The 19,812-nt window shown below is 38.6% G+C and overlaps 1 long non-coding RNA gene across 2 annotated transcripts in view; it reads left to right on the top strand.

Moving 5' to 3' along the window:
• The window catches only part of LOC142841308 (uncharacterized), an 87,801-nt gene that overhangs the window by 15,737 nt on the left and 52,252 nt on the right, over positions 1–19,812 (top strand). Inside the window, exons 6-7 of one of the 2 annotated variants that reach the window (XR_012909046.1) lie at positions 17,575–17,671; positions 18,085–18,206. This is a non-coding gene — a long non-coding RNA (uncharacterized LOC142841308). The remainder of the gene's footprint in view (positions 1–17,574; positions 17,672–18,084; positions 18,207–19,812) is intronic. The other variant, XR_012909047.1, reaches the window with a different exon arrangement.

Here is a 19,812-nt window from a genome sequence, read left to right as displayed (position 1 = left end):
TTGAGTTGTTTAACTTGGGTGCTTTGTCACAACAAAGACGCGCTAGCATACTGCGTTTTAGTAAAACAACTTCAAAAACATTTTGTCTCCTTTTCCCTCCCCTTTCTCTTTTTTGTTTTTTTGACACAGGATGTCACATTGTAGCCTAGCTAGCCTGGAACTCGGTATGTAGATCTGGCTGGCCTTGTATTCAAGGAGCTCCACCTGCTTCAGCCTCACGAGTGCTGATATTAGAAGCAAGCACCACGATGACCAATTTGTGAAGTACTTGGGATTGAACCTAGGTCCTTGTGGGTTAGATAAGCAGTCTACAAACCGAGTTGCAGCCACAGCCCCACAGTCATAATTCTTCGTTGTTTCTATACATGTTTGGTTAAGATTATTATTATTCCATAATTTCGACTTGTTTGGAGTACAGATAAACAATACCTATTAGATGCTAGGACCTAAACTAGATATTCACATGTATTATTGGTTTTTGTTACAAGAGCCCTGTGTAGTATACATTTATTATTCTCTACTTTAGAAAGGAAATAAAAACTCAAATAAACTAAATGTTTTGATCAGTGTACAAAACTAGCAAATATTAAGTCTCCTTCTATGTACTCCAGTATTTCTCTTCCTCTCCTTCTCAACCTCTTTCTCTCCCACCCTCTGAGACAAGATAACATCTAGCCCAAGCTTGGACTTGCACTCACTATGTACTTGGTGCTAAGGTTAAATATCTAATCCTCCTACCTTTACCTCCCAAGTTCTGAAATTACAGCTATATACCATCATGGTTCTCCTTCTTGTTGAAGATAGATTGCTCCCCCTCCTCTCACTTTTCACTTGTTTAATTGGATGCTATTTATTAATTTATTGGTCTAATTAGAATTTCAAAAAGCTATTTAAATGATAGCATTCAACAAGCTACATACCTTGTTTGTCTCTCTACTTATTGAGCAGAAAAAAAAAATCTGCCTGTTTTAAGGTCTGGAAGAGGGTTCCTGAAAGGTTAAAATGCTTGTTATTATGGAAGAATGGGGGAGAAGAGACAGGCACCATGTACTTTGTTGGAAAAATTCTACTTGTTGACAAAGATTTTCAGCCAGATGGTTGTGAGCTGCCATGTGGTTACTGGGAATAAACCTGCTCTGCTCTGGAAGAGCAGCCAGTGCTTTTAACCGCTAAGCCTTCTCTCCCGATCTCTTAAACCAATTTTTAAAAAATTCTGAGGCTATATATTATAGAAATGAAAGTTGTTTGATACAAAGTCTATTTTGAATCAGAAATTTTGATTCTGGGCTATGACATCTGATGTGGAAGCAAGTTATTTAATTTCTAATCCTAAATTCCCTCGTCTTTATAAGGGAAAGTAATATCTGTGGAGGTCTTAGGCATTTAGATATTTGGTCTCCATATGGTAGCCCTGTTCGGGGAGGCTTAGGAGGTCTGGCCGTGCTAGAAGTATATCCCTTGGGCCAAATTTTGAGGTTTATAAAAACCATTCAGTTTTCAGTATGTGCTCTCTGCTTCTTGTTTGTGATTCGGGATGTGAGCTCTCAGTTTCTGCTCTAGCTGCCCGCCGTCTCTACTCCACGCTCATTGACTCTAACCCTCTAGAACGCTATACCCCACATAGAATCTTCTGGGTATTACCTTGACTACATAGTTTAGCACAGCAATAGATAGAAAAGTAACTAGTCAATGAATAAATGAATAGCTATTTTTAAAAGACTCATCTTAATTGTGATATAAAAAAAACCCACTTGTTCCTAATACTCTAAGAAAATTTGGCTGGGTGGTGGTGGCACACACCTTTAGTTTCAGCACTCATTACGCAGATGCAGGCAGATCTCTGTGAGTTTGAGGCCAGCCTGGACTACAGAGTGAGTTCCAGGACAGCCAGTGATGTTACATGGATAAACACTATCTGAAAAAAAAATTGAGAAAATTTTAAAATCAGAAATGGCCTTTTGTGCTGGATGAGATTGCTCAATGGGTAAAGGCACTTGCCACCAATTCCAGTGACCTAAATTTGGTCCCTGGGACCCACATAGTAGGAGAGGACTGGCATCCACAAGTTGTCCTCTGACCTACATGTGCTGGTCATAGTTTGTACATGCATGTGTGTGACACACACACACACATATTAAATGAATGTTGGAGAAATTATGATGCAGAAAGAGAAAGAAATGGCTTTTTAAAATAAATCAAATCAGTTGGGCATAGTGGTACATGCCTGTCATCTCAACATTTGGGAGTTAAAGGGAAGACCAGAAGAAGTTCAGAGACTTTCTTAGCTACATTGGAGTGTGCAGCCATCTTGAAATATGTGAGCATTGTCTATTAAAGTAACTTCTTATTGAAAACATTTGCTTTTGGTTTTTTGAGACAGGATTTCTCTGTGTAGCCCTTGCTGTCCTAGAAGTTGCTTTGTAGACCAGGCTGGCCTCAAACTCACAGAGATCCGCCTGCCTCTGCTTCCTGAGTGCTGGGATTAAAGGCGTGTGCCAGCACTGCCTGGCTTATTGGAAATAGTTTGTGTGTGTGTGTTTCTGTGTGTTTTGTTGCTAAGAATTAAACCCAAAGTCTCATGCATGCTGTGTGTATCTACAACTCAGCTTCACTCAGTCTTGACGCCATTTGCTGTCTTTGTATCTGCTTGCTCTTTCATTTACCTTATCAACTCTGCTGGATGTATTTTGTTTTTGTTTCGGACAGAGTCTTACTGTGTAGCCCAAGTCAGCTTCCACCCACTGTCTACCCATGCTGCCCTCTTACAACAATCCTGCCTCAACTTCCGGGGTTCTGGAATTACAGGTGTGCATCCCCAAGCACTGTATTTAAGCCACAGTAAAATTATTCTGTATTTAAGCCACAGTAAAATTATTCTATAGCATACTACATGAACATTATAGATATTATATTTCATATTGATGCACATGTTTTCAAAATAAGGTCTCATATAGCTCAAATTGTCTATAGCTGAAGCTGACTTTTAACTCCCAATCTTCTTGCTTCCACCTCCCACTATGTCCAGGTAATAGACGTCTTAGTATAGAACAATATTTCCATTCTTGAGTGAATCCTATTTATTGTGCCCCACTTTCTATATCTAGATCATTTTAAGATACTATTGAATAAGGATATTTTTTGAGGTAGGGTTTTATGTACTCCAGTCTGGACCTGAACTCAGTATTACCCACAGATGATCTTTTATTTCTGATCCTCCTGCCTGCACATTCCAAATGCTAGGAGTTTTTTATTTGTTTTGTTCATCCTTTACCTGGGAATAAATTATATAGTGTTGTCACACAGCTAAATAATAACAGTTTAAGAATTTATTCATTAATATTAAAATGTAAAACTATGAGTTTAATGGACTTTGTGTATCTGTGTGTGCAAGCGTACATGAATGCATGTGTTTTCTTTGTCGCTTTCCATTTTATTTTCTCAATTAGTATTTTTTTATTTTTTGAAATTAAATTGTAATTACAGAATTTATCTTTTTTCCTTCCTTTAACGCTCCCTTGCTCTCTTTCAAATTTTCAAGTGCATGGCTTCTTTTTCTTTAATTGTTTATATATATTTACATATATATAAATATCCATAAATAGACATATATAGAGAGAAATTTTTGTATGTAGTATATATTTATGTATTCCTAAATATATAGAAAACCTATATAGTCCATATAATTTTATGTATATGATTTCAGAGCTACCACTTGGGTTTTTTTCTTTTTTTTTTTTTTGAAATGAGGTTTCTCATAGAACTCACAGTTCGCAAGTTTGGCTGGACAGACAGGACATGGAGTTCCTTGGATCAGCCTGTTACTACCCACTTCTAGTCCTGATGTGCACCGTCACACCCGGCTTTTATATGGGTACTGAGGATCAAACAAAGCTCTTCATGCTTGAGCAGCACGCATTTTCCCTCCTGAGCCATCTCCCCACTCCCTTACTACTAATTGCTGTCTACAAATAGAAACAGAACCAGTCTGTAAAATCATGTTCATGTCCAAATAAACTGGCCACCTTGATTTTAATTAATTGATTTTATACTATTCTGTTTTTAACAGCAAAACAAAAAACTTTTTGTTAAATTTTTAGGAAAATCCTTAGGGGTGTGTGTGTATGTGTGTGTACATATATTGTTCAATCTTTATATATGCTTTATATCTATAAAAGAAAAAAAGGAAATCCTACAAAACCAGTTAATTCTACTAATGTACTATCGAAGTTTTAACATTTAAAGTATTATAGGATTCAGTATTCCTGTGGAATTAATTATTCTGTATATACCAATTCATGAAAAATTGCATACTGAATTCTAAGGGATTCTGGTTAGTCATCCAGTACATGGCACAACCCATCCTTTCCCAGTTCTCTAGTTAATGAACTGTAGAATTATTCATTATCCGCATTATTCATTCCGTCTCATTTCTGTTTGAGATGTGGTCTCATCCTACAGCTCATCTCAGTGCCATACACCATGGCTCGGGTAGGCCTTCAACTTATAGCAAGCCTCCTGCCTCAGCTTCTTAGGTCCTATGATTAGAAATGTGAAACCACCACACCCAGCTTGCTTTGTATTTTTAAGCACTGTAACCGAAGTAAAGTCACCTACTCCTCAAATACCCACTCTTTCTTAAAAATACAAACTAAAATTGCCTCAAGAATGTCTGGCGTGCATCTCTTACCTGACTAAGCCAGCTTTCCACCTGAGCTAACATCAAAGTGCATTTTTACTGCTATCCTTTGAAATTCTGATGAGCTCGGTGCTAGTTCTGCTTCTCTCAAAACAGCTTTTTCTCAGCGTGGTGGACTGTGTGAGTCAGAAAAAAAACCATTGTTCTAATCTTGGTTCTTTTATTGACTGCAACTCTCAGGGAAAAAAATCACACAGTTGTTTAGAGCTTTTGTAAAGGGTCTATACAAATGATGGACTTGCTCTACATCTAAAATTCTATGACTTTAATCTCTACTTCTGTGTCATTCTTTCTTCAATTTCAAATTTCAATACCTAGTCAGTAAAGATGCAAGTATTATGTTCTGATTTTTTTTCAAGACACAAACGCTGATCTAACACATCCCTGTTCCTTTTGGATGGCAGTTCTAGATACTGTCATTTTCTCCTTTGTAAGTTCTTTTGTGGAGACTCTGGCTCTCTGGGGACAAATATGCTTTATCTGAAATCTGTTTTTCACTAAGCAGCGTCTTGCTCTTGCTCTTTCATGCAGGCGCCCGTGTCTCAGCAGTCTTTCTCACTGAGCATCTTACTTGAAAATCCTGCAAAACCACCTGGATTCCTCAGGATCCAGCAGTCCTGGAGAAGTCACCTGTGGCCTCCCAAATGTCTAACCTTGCGACCTTAGGCAGTGCTTAGGGCCCGCACAGGCCTTTGATCTTACACCCCCTTTTTCCTTCAGATAGTCAAGTGAGATAGATCCCACTCCTTCTGAAGAAGGCATCCACCCTAGGGGGTGATCTGTGATAAGATATGATTTTAGCTCACTCACAAAGCTCTTGATTTCGGGCCTGGACTGTGGTGAAATAGGGTTGTCTCTTTTGGGTGCCTTTCTGCCATTCCTTCAGTCTTGAAATGTTTTCTGACTTATTTCATGCAAATATTTTATTATTTCCATTTTCTCATACATAACATTTTCTTCTGTGGTGGATACTGTTTTGTAGAGGCTTGGGCATGCTAGGTAACCACTATACCCTTGAGCTCTATCCCCAGCCCAGAATATTCTTTTCCTTATATTTACTGTCAAATAATTATGTAGTTTCTATTTCTAAATTCAAACTATATTGATACAGCTATGTGCACTTCTTTTCAGATCCATTCACTCCTTAACTCTGTGCAATCAAGCATCTCTCTGTACTGCTACTGAAAGAAGCTATCTAATTCAACAGTTTCCCTCATGTGTTTGTTGCTTAGGGGAAAACGCCTTGAAGCCCCCTACAAGTTCCCATGTTACTCTAATGTTTTGTTCACCTTTCAGAATCTCTAAATGTCCTTTGTATGTTTCTTCATCTCTACTTTGTTCTCACACTGTTTAACCTGAATTTCTAATGTCTGAATATTTTCAACTTTAGTGTCTTGATTTTCTTCTCTGGCTAATTTATATTCCATTGGCATTAGCTCCCTGCTTTGATCTAATGAAATTCAATTTATATTTGCAGTCCTGATACCATTTCTAAACTTAGTTCTACATTATTCTTTTGTTTAGACTGATTTTTATTTTTTTTAATTATCTGTGTGTTTGTGTGTCTAAATGTGTGCATGGGCATAGGTGTGCAGTGTCCACAGTGGGCTTATTTGCTGGATGCCACTAGAACTGGAGCTACAGGTAGCTGTATTCTGCCAGATGTGGGTGCTGGAAACCAAACTCAGGTCCTATGAAAGAGCATAGGTACTCTTTAATTCCTGACTCATCTATCCAAACCCTATTATTATTATTATTATTATTATAACACATACTGAATATTTAGTATAGCTAGACAGGGTGATAATGAAATAAAAAGGTGAACAGAGGGGCTGGAGAGATGGCTCAGTGGTTAAGACCATTGCCTGCTCTTCCAAAGGTCCTGGGTTCAATTCCCAGCGACCACATGGTGGCTCACAACCATCTGTAATGGGGTTTGCTGCCCTCTTCCGGCCTGCAGACATACAGACAGAATATTGTATACATAATAAATAAATAAATATTTAAAAAAAAGGTGAACAGAACACATGTCTTGTATATGGCAAACATTGATAATTTTAAAAAATACTGTACAGTGTGATAAGTGCTGTAGGTGAAGTAGATTGTATTATGAGGGCATCAAAATTCAGTCTAATTTTGGAGGAGGACAGGGAGTGCTTCCCAAAGAATGCAGAATTTAAGTATAGACTTGATGGCTGAGTAGGACTTAACCAACCAAAGATAAATGGAATGGAAGGACAGGCTTAAAAAGGCAGTTCCAGACAAAAAGGTCATCATGCACAAAGGCCTACAAGTCCCAGAGAACATGGTGTTTGGAGGGAAACTACACTTATTTCAGATCATAAATTTCCAGATCACTTAGCCAGAGTTAAGGAAAAGGTGATTAAATAGAAGTTTAAGCAACATATCTAAAGTTTTTAGTTTTTATTTATTTATTTTTTGGTTTTAGTTTTCAGTTTTTAGTCATTTTTATTGAAAAATATTTACAGATTCTGATTATGGTTTTCCCTCTCTCAACTCCTCCTTCATGTTCCTTTCCTCACCTCCCACCCAACTCTACACTTTCTTTCTCTCTTAAAAAAAATACCTCTCACACATCCAAAATACACACACAAAAAAAAACCCAAGCAGAAATATTTCCACAAAATCAGAAACCAAAATATACACGCAAAAGATAATAAGAGAACAAAATACCCAGACAAAGCTATATGAGACAAAATATATACAGAAATAACATTGAGTTCATTTTGTGTTGGCCAACAACTCCTGAGCATGGAGCCTACCCTGAAGTGTGGTTAATATACCCAGTGAGACTCCACTGGAGAAAACTAACTTTTCTTTTCCAACTGGGTACCAATTGCAGATAGCTTCTAGGTTAGGGATGGGAGCCCAGGTCCATTCATCTCTCTGAGTGCTGGGAACCTGTGTAGCTTGAACCTGTGCAGGCCCCTTAGGAGTTGCTACAGTGTATAGGTTCATTGGTGCATTGATCCTGTTGTGTCTGGAGGACACTGTTTCCTTGGACTCATTCATCCCCTCTCATTGTTACAATCTTTCCACTTCCTCTTCCACATAGCTCCTTGAGACCTGAGAGGAGGGATTTGATGATGACATCCCATTTAGTAGTGCTCCTAAGTCTGTCACTATCTACACGTTGTCTAGTTGTGGGTCTCTGTATAACTTGGCATCTACTGCAAGAAGGAGCTTCTCTGATGATGGCTGAGTGAGGCACTGTTCTGTGAGTATAACAGAATGTCATTTAGAGTAATCTTGTTGCTATGTTTCTTTAGCAGAAATTTTTGGTTTCTTTTTTTAATATTCTTCCAGCCTCAAATTCATGAGTTAGTAAATAGTGAATAAATCACATTTTGAACTGAGTTCAAGGCCAGCCTGAACACGATGCAAACATAAGGCAAACAAAATAAAACATAGCCCATCATCACATATTTTAACATTATTCTCTTCTTTGCAGTTTTCAACTTCTAATATTTTGCTTTTCTATAACACTATATAAATAATATGGTTTTCTAATTTATTTCTTTTCACAATTTAAATATTTTTAATTATATGTGTTGCATATAATTAAAAATGTGTGGGTTCCTAGTAAGGCCAGAATATCCCTTAGAGCTAGAAACACAAACAGTTTTAGGCTACCTAACGTGGGTTCTGGGAATTGAACTCAGTCAGGTCCTTCTGAAAGAGTAGTGTGGTGATTTAAATACAATCATCCCTATAGGCCCATAGTGAATGGCATTATTAGGAGGTATGGCCTTGATGGAGTAGGTATGCCCTTTTTGGAGCATGCCATGTCGCATCTGTGGAGGTTGGAGGACAACTTTTGCAAGTCACTTCTGTCCTTGCACAGTGTGGGTCCCAGAAATTGAACACCGGATACTAAGCTTGATGATAAACATCTTTCCATGGCTAGAGCCGTATAGCAAAACTCTGTCTCAGTAAACCAAAACAAGCAAACTATAAAGAAGAAATTGATTTCTCTTACCTGCAGATAAGCCAATGATGTTAAGAGGATAAACGTGTACTAACTATATCTCAGGTTTCAGTGACCTTGCTGACCTTTTGTATAGTCAAAGTAAGGTTTGTTACCATGAGACAACCTAAAGGATCATGTTGTAGCATAACTCCAATTCTAAGAATCACACAAATCCAAAAGTTTAACTCCTGATTCTATTAGTAATATCATAACACTAAGCAAGATTTCTGTATTTTGCCTCATGTTTCCTTCCTAATAATGCAGGAAGCAGAACACAGAATTTCTGAATATCTACAGAGATGTGTGATATAGAAAACTCCTTAGGAAGAAGAGAAACAAAAGCTGAGCAAAGTACATAAACCTGTAAGCATGGCATTTGGAGATGAAGCAGCAGGATCAGCAGCTCAAGCCTCCATTACATAGAGTTAAAGGCTAACCTGGGCTACATGAGACATTTCCTCTTAAAAAAAGAAATAAAAATAAACATTGTATATGTGTTATTAAGGCTTCATTTTGTATATGTGTAGGGGTTGCTAAGGATAACTCCCAGAGCCATCTACATACTAGGTAATTTGTCTCTTTATGTAAAATCTAATTGGTTACTGAATAAGATAAGAATTTCAAAGCTATATATAATACTACAACTGGTGGTTCATTGAAGATAGTTGCTTGACAATTTTTAAATTTTGTTTTGTGTTTGAGGCACAGTTTCACAGTGTAACCCAGGCTAACCTGGAACCCACTGTGTAGCTCAACCTAGCCTGGAACTTGTTATCCTTCTGCTTCAACTTCCCAGGAGCTGGGATTATAGTCATGATACATCACACGTGCCTGATTGGTTTTAATTTAATTTTTGTTTCGCTTCTTTTTTTCTTAGGAATTTTTTTCTTATATTTCCTCTAGATGGTGCTCCATAATAAAAAATCATTTTATAATCTAGAAGCTATCAAAAATATATTGAGCCAAGAGATACACCCACTATATTCCAAAATCTGTATTCTATTTCATCTATATCATAATTCATATGATACTAGGCATATGCAACATAATTATACATCCTACATTTTACAAGGTTATTTAATATAGCACAAACCACCATCTGTATGGACTACTACCATCTGTTACACTGCATACCAATTCCATTTCTCATGTCTGTATTATGACATGCAGCCACTAATTGGTATTAGAAATACAGTACCCTATTGATCTGCTAGGTGCCGTGTTTCACTCATAGACTAAAGGTTTTTAGAACATGGAACATTCTAAGGTAGGTGTGGTGGTTTGAATGGGAATGCCCCCCCCCCTAAACTCGTGTGTTTGAATGCTTGGCCTATAGGGAATGGCACTATTAGGAGGTGTGGCCTTGTTGGAAAAAGAGTGTCACTGGTGTAGCCTTGTTGGATGAAGTGTAACACTGTGGGGACAAGCTTTGAGGTTTCATATGCTCAAGCTATGACCAGTGGGACTTATTCACTTCCTGTTGCCTATGGATCAGGATGTAGAACTCTCAGTTCCTTCTTCAGCACCACGTCTGCCTGCATTCTGCCATGATGATAATGGACTAAACCTCTGAAACTGTAAACTAGCCCCAATTAGATGATTTTCTTTATAGGAGTTGCCATAGTCATAGTATGTCTTTATGACAATAGAAACCTTAACTAAGACAGGAGAGAATGGCAGTTTGCTTAAAGGATATGATCACCAGTTAGTCAACCATGCTTCTGTGGATGACCTCACATCTGTGAATACATGAGCAGCACAAATTGGACTGGGTGGGGTAGGGGTATCGAGACAGAAGATGGATCTGTGAGGAGTTAAGGGAAGAAGTGAAAAGGACTCTAATCAAATACATTGTATGTATGCATGAAATGCTTAAAGAATTAATAAAATATTAATTTTAAAATGAATAATTCTACAGAAAAGTGTGGGACACTTAGAGTTACATTTATTTGTAATTCGACAGAAGCATCAGGAACACCATAAAGATAAAATGTTTTGCCAACCCTAAAATGGCTCTCTTAGGATGTGGGGGGGGGGGAGGTGCTTGGACTTCCCACAGGGCAGGGTTCCCTGTCCTCTCTTTAGGAGGGAGGGGGAAGGAGGAGGCTGAGTGGGGAAGCAGGAGGGAATGGGAGAAGGGGAGGAAGTGTACATTTTTTGAATGGAAAAATAAAAAAATGTTTAAAATAAATAAATAAATAAAAGATAAAATGTTTTATCTATATTATAGTTTATTGTTATAATATTTTATTAAATCAAAATATTAAAACTTTAAGCACCAGATATATCCTATATTGATTTGACTTTTATTAAAAGTAGTAAACAGTTAAATCAATTGTAATAATTTCACTATAGCTTTTAATCTCTTTGTTCTGGTTTATACAGTAAAAGTCCCCCCAAAGTCTCTTGTGTTGAAAGCTTGGCCTCCATCTGGGAAGTGGTGTAACCTTTTGGATATGGGGCCTAGTGAAAGAAAGCTAGGCTATGGAGGCATCATCTTTCTTTCTTTCTTTCTTTCTTTCTTTCTTTCTTTCTTTTCCATTAAAAAATTTACACTTCCTTCCCTCCTCCCAATCCCTTCCCGCTCCCCCACTCCTCCTCCTCCCTCCCCCTCCCTCCTTAAAAGAGGGCAGGGAACCCTGCCCTGTGGGAAGTCCAAGGCCTTCCCCTCTATATCCAGTTCTAGGAAGCTTTGCATCCAAATAGAATAGGGTCCCAAAAAGCCAGGACATGCAGTAGAAACAAGTCCCAGTGCTTGAAAAATGGCTTCTCAGTCAGCCCCCATTGTCAGCCACATTCAGAGAGTCCGGTTTGATCACATGCTTACTCAGTCCCTGTCCAGCTGGCTTTGGTGAGCTCCCATTAGATCAGGCACACTGTCCCAGTGGGTGGACCAACTCCTCGCGGTCCTGACTTCCTTGCTCATCTTCTCCCCCCTTCTGCTCTTTAACTGGTCCTTGGGAGCTCAGTCTGTTGCTCTGATAAGGGTCTCTGTCTCTATCTCCATCCGTTGCCTGACGAAGATTCTGTGGTGATATTCAAGATAATAATCATTGTGATAGTGGGGCAAGGACAGTTCAGGCACCCTCTCCTCTGCTGCCCAAGGACCTAGCTGGGTATATCCCCGTGGACACCTGGGATCCCCTATAGAACCAAGTAAGCTTCTGTAAAGCAAAGGACATTGTCATTAAGACAAAGAGGCATCCTACTGAATAGGAGAAGATCTTCATCAACCCCGCATCAGACAAATGTCTGATCTCCAAAATATATAAAGAACTCAAGAAACTGGACATGAAAATTCTAATTAACCCAATTAAAAAATGGGGCACTGAACTGAAAAGAGAATTCTCATCAGATGAAGTTCAAATGGCCAAAAGACACTTAAGGTCATGTTCAACCTCCTTAGCAATCAGGGAAATGCAAATCAAAACAACTTTGAGATACCATCTTACATCTGTCAGAATGGCTAAAATCAAAAACAACAATGATAGCCTATGCTGGAGAAAATGTGAAGTAACAGGAACACTCATCCATTGCTGGTGGGAATGCAAACTTGTGCAGCCACTTTGGAAATCAGTGTGGCAGTTTCTTAGGAAATTGGGAATCAATCTACCTCAGGATCCAGCAATATCACTCTTGGAATATACCCAGGAGATGCCCAATCATACTACAAAAGCATTTGTTCAACTATGTTCATAGCAGCATTATTTGTAATAGCTAGAACCTGGAAACAAACTAGATGACCCTCAATTGAAGAATGGATAAAGAAAAGTGTGGAATATATACACACTAGAGTATTTACTACTCAGTGGTAATAAATAATGACATCTTGAATTTTGCATGCAAATGGATGGAAATAGAAAATACTATAATGAGTGAGATAACCCAGATCCAAAAGGATGAATATGGTATGTACTCGCTCATTAGTGGATTCTAGCCACAAACAAAGGACATTGAGCCTATAGTTCACAAGCCTAGAGAAGCTAAATAACAAGGCGAACCCAAAGAAAAACATATATAGATCCTCCGGAAATTGGAAGCAAACAAGATTGCCAGGCAAAAGTTGGGAGCATGGGGGGGGGTAGGGGTGGAGGTGAGGATGGGGGAAGGAGAGAGAGGGAGAGAGAAGGGAGAAAGGAAAGACTGAGGAGAGCTTGGGAAGTGGGTGGGTGGAGATGGAAGAAGGGCAGATATAGGAGCAGGGAAGAAGATATCTACATTAAGGGAGCCATTTCAGGATTGGCAAGAGACTTGGAGGCATCATCTTGTAAGAGATATTGGACTCAAGTAACCGTGGACTGAAATCCTTTTCTGTGATTTTTCTTAGGTATTTAGTATAGCAAAGGAAAGCAGACTATCAGATTCTTTATTCTTCACTATCTCATTTTATAGTCTTCTTATGGAACTGACTACAAGTCTGGTATTCTACTGTAGCTCTTCTTACTCTCATTCTGAAGGGCAATGATGATAATTCTCAACATTTCACATTTAAATTAAATGTCGTTTGAAAGACAAGATTGCTATCTCTGGATGCCCTGCGTGCGTGCATGTGTGTGCGTGTGTGTGTGTGTGTGTGTGTGTATGAACACACATGCAAGTGCAAGTATTGCAGAACGATTTCTCATACTAGAGATCAAACCCAGGGTGCCTCATATGCTAAGCCTATGTTCTATAGCTGAGTATATCCATAGTCTTACATTTTTTGTATGGATTCTATCCTATCAGATCTTGAAGCTAGTTGCCATTTTAAAATAATTACTCACCCGGTAAATATTTAAATGCAGCCAACATTACTTATTTTGTTTTCTCTTTGCACCAGCTGCTATTACTGAGAATTTTTGAAGTAATTAATTTTTAAAAAACACAGGAGCCCGTGTACCTCATAGTTGGCATGGAACTTCGATATGTAGCCAGTGACAACCATGAATTCCTAATCTTTCTGCTTCACCTCCAAAGTACTGCAAATAACCATCAGGACTGACTTAATTTAATTTTTTTGGCAGGATCTCATGTATCTTAGGGGATCTGACATGTCACTGTGTGGTTGAGGATGGCTTTTAACTTGTAATCATATTTCTTTTTTCATTTCCCCAGTGATAGACTTACAGGCATGTATTACTACAATGCCCAGTTTATTCAGTGTTAGGAAATGAACCTAGGGCTTCGTTTATGAATCCACCTATGCGAATTAAACCGCTTCACCAGTCTCTTGAAATTCTTTTGGATCTTCTTTATCCAACACAGATATGATATTTTCTTTATTCTCTTCTCTTGTCTTTTCTCCCCTCTCTCTCTCTTGTTTGTTCTGATGTTGTTGGTTTTTGTTTTGTTTTGTTTTGTTTTGTTTTTGAGACGAGGTTTCTTTGTGTAGCCCTGGCTGTTCTGTAACTCTTTCTGAACTCTCTCCATACATTAGGCTAGCCTTGAACTCAGAGATCCAACTGCCTCTGCCTCCCGAGTGCTGAGATTAAATATGTGAACCATCACTGTCTGGGAAGAAATGCTATTTCCAAAACCATTTTTGTTTTTAGACGCACAATGGAATTCATGTTACATCCACAACAGCATTTTTTCTTAGTGTAGACTTAGATGCGCAGAGATTTTATAAAACTTCTTCAAGAATATTTATTCTTTCTTTATGAGTAAAAGGTCAAGAGTCCCTCTAACATTCAAAATAGAAATTTTAAAAAGCTGGAAAAATAGTTAAATCGATAGCCTAGATATTCCTGAATATCTAGAAATTCGATGTTGCTTAGCCAAACAGCTGGAGAGTCGAAGGTGTCCTTCAGATTCTAAACAGGTGTTTGTCAAATACTCAGCAATTGCCTGGCTGGGTAGGGAAACACATGCCTGTCATTTTTGCACTCCAGAATCTGAGAGGAGTCCAAAGTCAACCTAGGTTATTTGATGAGTTTTAAGCAAGGCAAGGCTACACAGAGAGACATGGTCTCAAATCAAACAGTAGTAACAATAAAGACATAACCTGAAGCTGATGGAGTTTAAATTTTTTTAGACAGGCTTGTCTTAGTACCCTGGGCACTACAATTTCAGATTGAAAAGTCTAAATTAGACTGATTCAGAAGACAGTTCTTACTCTTTTTAATTTAAATTATTTCATAATTTCATATATGAGTACTTATAGCATTTTTCTCCTCCCCCTCTTCCTATGCCCCCTCACTCAAATTCATAACCTCTTCTTCAATTACTGTTGTTATGTAAATATACATACATATGTATACACAATACAACTATCTGAATCCATTTAGTATTGTGTAAATATGTGTCTGTGTGTATATATACACACACACACATATGTCTAGGGATTACACACATATATGTTTAGGAAAGACCTATATATGTATATATACACATATGTGTATGTATAGATACACTCATATATATGTTAGGGAAGACCTATATATGTGTGTGTGTATATATGTATACACATATATAGGTTTTTGGAAGATGCACACACACACACACACACACACACACACACACACACACACACACATATATATATGTTTAGGGAAGACCATGTGGGATTGAATAACCTTATCAGAGAACTCATCCTGTAGAAGGTTGAATCTTTCTCTCTAAGTGCCACTAATCACCTATAGCTCTTCATCAAGGGATGATGTCTTATGAGACTTCTTTGATGCAAAGACAATTTGTGTTGTCATTGTGCTGTTATTTTTAAGGCAAAGATATTGTTGAGATTTCATAGTTGTAGCTTCCCTGTCATATATAGAAGACACTGTCTCATAGCAGATATCCTGGCCCTCTAGCTTTTATACTCTTTCTGACCCTTCTTCTGCTATATTCCCAGAGGTTTATGTATAAGGGATATGTGTAGTTGTATCAGTTGGGAATGGGTACCCCAGGGTCATTTGATCTCTGCATTTTGACCACTTGTGGATTTCTGTAGTGATCTGTAATGGGGATTTTGTTAAGTCACTGCTGTAGAAAGGTTTGCAGTTTGTGGTTACCCGCCTACTGGGGGCGTGGCCTCTTATACTATATATGTGGATGCAGAGCCTGCATCTGGCCCTTTTTTTCCCTCCTTTTAGCCGGCTGCTCATTCGGATTGTTGGATTGCTGGATTTGATCTATGTCCTCTGTTCAAGCAAAGAAATCTGATCTGTGAGTTTACCCCTAAATAAATACTATCTATTTCTGAGCTAGTGTGGGATTTCTTTTAAGCGTCCATTCACTTGGTCCATTCATCAAGTCACTGAATATTAGGGATAGCATTGTCACTTTGTGTTTTGTAACTTGATTTTAACTATATTAAAAAGCTGGGCAGTGGTGGTGCACGCCTTTAATCCCAGTACTCGGAAGACAGAGGCAGGTGGACCTCTGTGAGTTCGAGGCCAGCCTGGTCTACAAGAGCTAGTTCCAGGATAGGCCTCAAAGCTACAGAGGAAACCCTGTCTCAAAAAAACAAACAAGAAAAGAAACTATATTAATATATTATATAACAAATATATACATATATTTTATTTAAATAATCAAAATAATGTTTCCCTGTGGCTTTTTTTGTGTTTTTTTTTATTAAAAAATTTCCACGTCGGGGCGGGAGAGATGGCTCAGCGGTTAAGAACACTGGCTGCTCTTCCAGAGGTTCTGAGTTCAATTCCCAGCAACCACATGGTGGCTCACAGCCATCTATAATGAGATCTGGTGCCCTCTTCTGGCATGCAGGAACACATGGAACGAATGTTGTATACATAATAAGTAAATAAATAAGTCTTTAAAAAATAAAGAGAGAAAGTGTGTCACTGTGGGGGTGATCTTGGAGGGCTCAGATGCTCAAACTAGGCCTACTCATTCTTAAAAATAAATAAATAAATAATAAATAAATAAATAAAAATAAAATTTTCCACCTCCTCCCATTTCCCTCCTTCTCTCCCTCTCCCCCTCCCCCTCCCTCTTCTGTCCAAAGAGCAGTCAGGGTTCCCTGCCCTGTGGGAAGTCCAAGGTCCTCCCACCTCCATCCATGTCTAGGAAGGTGAACATCCAAACAGACTAGGCTCCCACAAAGCCAGTACATGCAGTAGGATCAAAACCCAGTGCCATTGTCCTTGGCTTCTCAGTCAGCCTTCATTGTTAGCCACATTCAGAGAGTCCGGTTTGATCACATGCTCCATCAGTCCCCGTCCAGCTGGCCTTGGTGAGTTCCCATTAGATCAGCCCCACCATTTCAGTGGGTAGGCACACCCCTCGAGGTCCTGACTTCCTTGCTCATGTTCTCTTTCCTTCTGCTCCTCATTTGGACCTTGGGAACTCAGTCCAGTGCTCCGATGTGGGTCTCTGTCTCTATCTCCATCCATCGCCAGATGAAGGTTCTATGGTGATATGCAAGATATTCATCAGTGTGGCTATAGGATAGGGCCAGTTCAGGCGCTCTCTCCTCAGCTGCCCAAGGAACAAGCTGGGGACATCTCCTTGAACACTGGGAACCCCTCTAGAGTCAAGTCTCTTGCCAACCCTGAAATGGCTCCCTTAATTAAGAATAAAGGACATTGAGCCTATAATTCTTGATCCTAGAGAAGCTAAATAAGAAGGTGAACCCAAAGGAAAACATAGTTATCCTCCTGGATATTGGAAGTAGACAAGATTGCCAGGCAAAAATTGGGAGCTTGGGGTGGGGGTGGGGTGGGGGTAAGGGGAGATGGAGAGAGAAGGGAGAAGGGGAGGATGGGGGGAGCTTGGGGGAATGGGACAGTTGGGATGGAGGAAGGGTGGATATGGGAGCAGGGAAGTAGATATCCCTGTGGCTTTTTCAAACTGCCTTAGCATTATCTATTCCTCTTTCCTCTTTCTCCCTCCATATTGTCCCCTCTCCCCACTCAAAGCCTGTTCATTTTTCTCTTTTCCCCTCTAGAGCACCTGTGTCCTACTATTTCTTGTTATGCAATTACTGCTCCCCATTCCGCCTCCATAGTGTCTTATTGATTTCCTGGTATACGCAATTAATACAGGTAATATAATCACATCTAAAGCTTAGGAGCTAGGATCCACAAACAAGAGAGATTGTGTAACATGTGTCTTTCTGGGTCTGGGTTATTCCACTCACTGTGATATTTTTTAGTCCTATTCTTTTACCTGAAAATTTGATGATTTAATTTTCCTTCATAACTGAATAGAATTTCAGTACATAGATATGCCACATTTTCATTATTTATTCATTGCTTAAAGGATATTTATGTTGATTCCATTTGCTAGCTATTATGAATAAAGCAGCAATGAACATGGCTAAGCAAGTATCCGTGGAGTAGAATGTCTTGTCCTTAGGGAATATGCCCAGGAATGGTATAGCAGGATCATATGGTAAACCTATATTTAGAGGTTTTTTTTCTTTTTCTTTCTTTCTTTCTTCTTCTTTTTTTTTTAGAGTTCTCCCATACTGATTTCCATAGTGGCTTCTCCAGTTTGCAATCCCAACAGCAAATGAGGGGTCTCCTTTCCCCTAAACCTCTGCTGCATTTGTTGTCAGCTGTCGCTCTTCTGAATGAGGTAAGATAAAAATCTCTAACAAGTTTTAATATACACTTCTCTAGTTTCTAAGGATGTTGGTCACATTTTGAGCTCTTTGTAAACCATTTTTCTTTCTCTTTTCGAGAACAGTCTGTTGAGACCCATACCCCATTTTAGTTGGACCATTTGTTTTGTTGACTTTAGTTTTCAATTCCTTTGTATATCCTTAATATTAACCCTTTGTCATATTTATTGCTGGCAAAGATTCTCTCCTACTTGGTGGGCTTCCTCTTCACTCAATTGATGATTTCCTTTACTATATAGAAGATTTATTGTTTTATGAGTTTCCATTTGTCAGTTGTTGTCCTTAGCTCCTAAGTCAGTTGAGTCCTATTTAGAAAGTCTTTTTTGTTCCTATACCTTACAGGGTATGATTATGTTTCCTCTAACAGTTTCAGCATTTCAGATTTCATAATGAGACCCTTGGACTTTGTTTTTGTGTCTAATTTCATTCTTCTATGAATAGACATCTAGTTCCCTAGGATCATTTACTGAGGATGCTGTCTTTCCTCCAGTATGTATGTTTGGTATCTTTGTCAAATATTATAGGTTTTTAATTTTGCATATTTATATCTGAGGCTTCTATTTCATTCTATTGATTTATATGTCTGTTTTTGTGCAAGTACCAGTATGTCTTGAAGTCTAAATGGTAATCCCTCCAGCATTACCCAATTTGTAGAACTGTTTGGGAAGGATGAAGAAGTGTGTCTTTATTGGAGGAGATGTGTTAGAAGGTCCATGCCATTCCTGTTAGCTCTGTCTCTGTCTCCTCTGTCTGGCTCCCTCTCTTTATCTCTCTCAGCCTTGTGTCTGTGGATCAGGATTTAAGGTCTCGGCTAGTACTCTAGTGCTATGTCTGTCTCTCTGCTGTCTTGCTCTCCATCATGATTATCCTGAACTCTAAGCATATGGAACTGTGAGCCTCCAAATTAAATGCTTCCTTTTATGAGTGGCCTGGGTCATGGTGTTTTGTTATGGCGATTGAAATGTGAGGAAGGCACCCGCCCTGTTTCATTTCATTTCTTTGAGTTTCTTTTCCATTTAGGATGATGTCAGCCATGGATTTGTCATTTATAGTCATTTTATGTTGAGGTATGTTCCTTCCAGGCCTACTTTCTCTAGGACTTTTACCATGAAGGCATTTTGAATTTTGTCAAACGAACGCTTTTCTGCAACTTCTTAGTCTTTCATGAGACTTTTATCCTTAAGTTTATTTATATGATTTATTACATTTATTAGCTTGCCTGTATTGAACCTTCCCTTAACCTCTTGGATAAAGCCAACTTGATCCTGCTAGATGATATCTTAAAAATACGCCCCTATTTAATTTGCAAGTATTTTATTAAGGATGCTATTATCTACATTCATCAGAGACATTGGATGGTAATTTTTCTTTATTTTTCTTTTATCTTTCTTTTGTTTGGGTAACCAAAAAGACATCATAATCCTAAACATATAAGTGCAGAACTCTGGGGCACCCAATGTTACAAAAAGTAGGTTAGTGGATTCAAAGACACAGATAAACTCTAACTCATGGAAAATTGGAATAGACAGGTCATCTGAACAAAAATCAAAAGACATAATT

The sequence above is a fragment of the Microtus pennsylvanicus genome, chromosome X (assembly GCF_037038515.1).
Source record: "Microtus pennsylvanicus isolate mMicPen1 chromosome X, mMicPen1.hap1, whole genome shotgun sequence".
Classification (NCBI taxonomy): domain Eukaryota; kingdom Metazoa; phylum Chordata; class Mammalia; order Rodentia; family Cricetidae; genus Microtus; species Microtus pennsylvanicus.
Note: the sequence above shows the minus strand (reverse complement) of the source record. Positions and strands in the feature narration are given on the sequence as shown.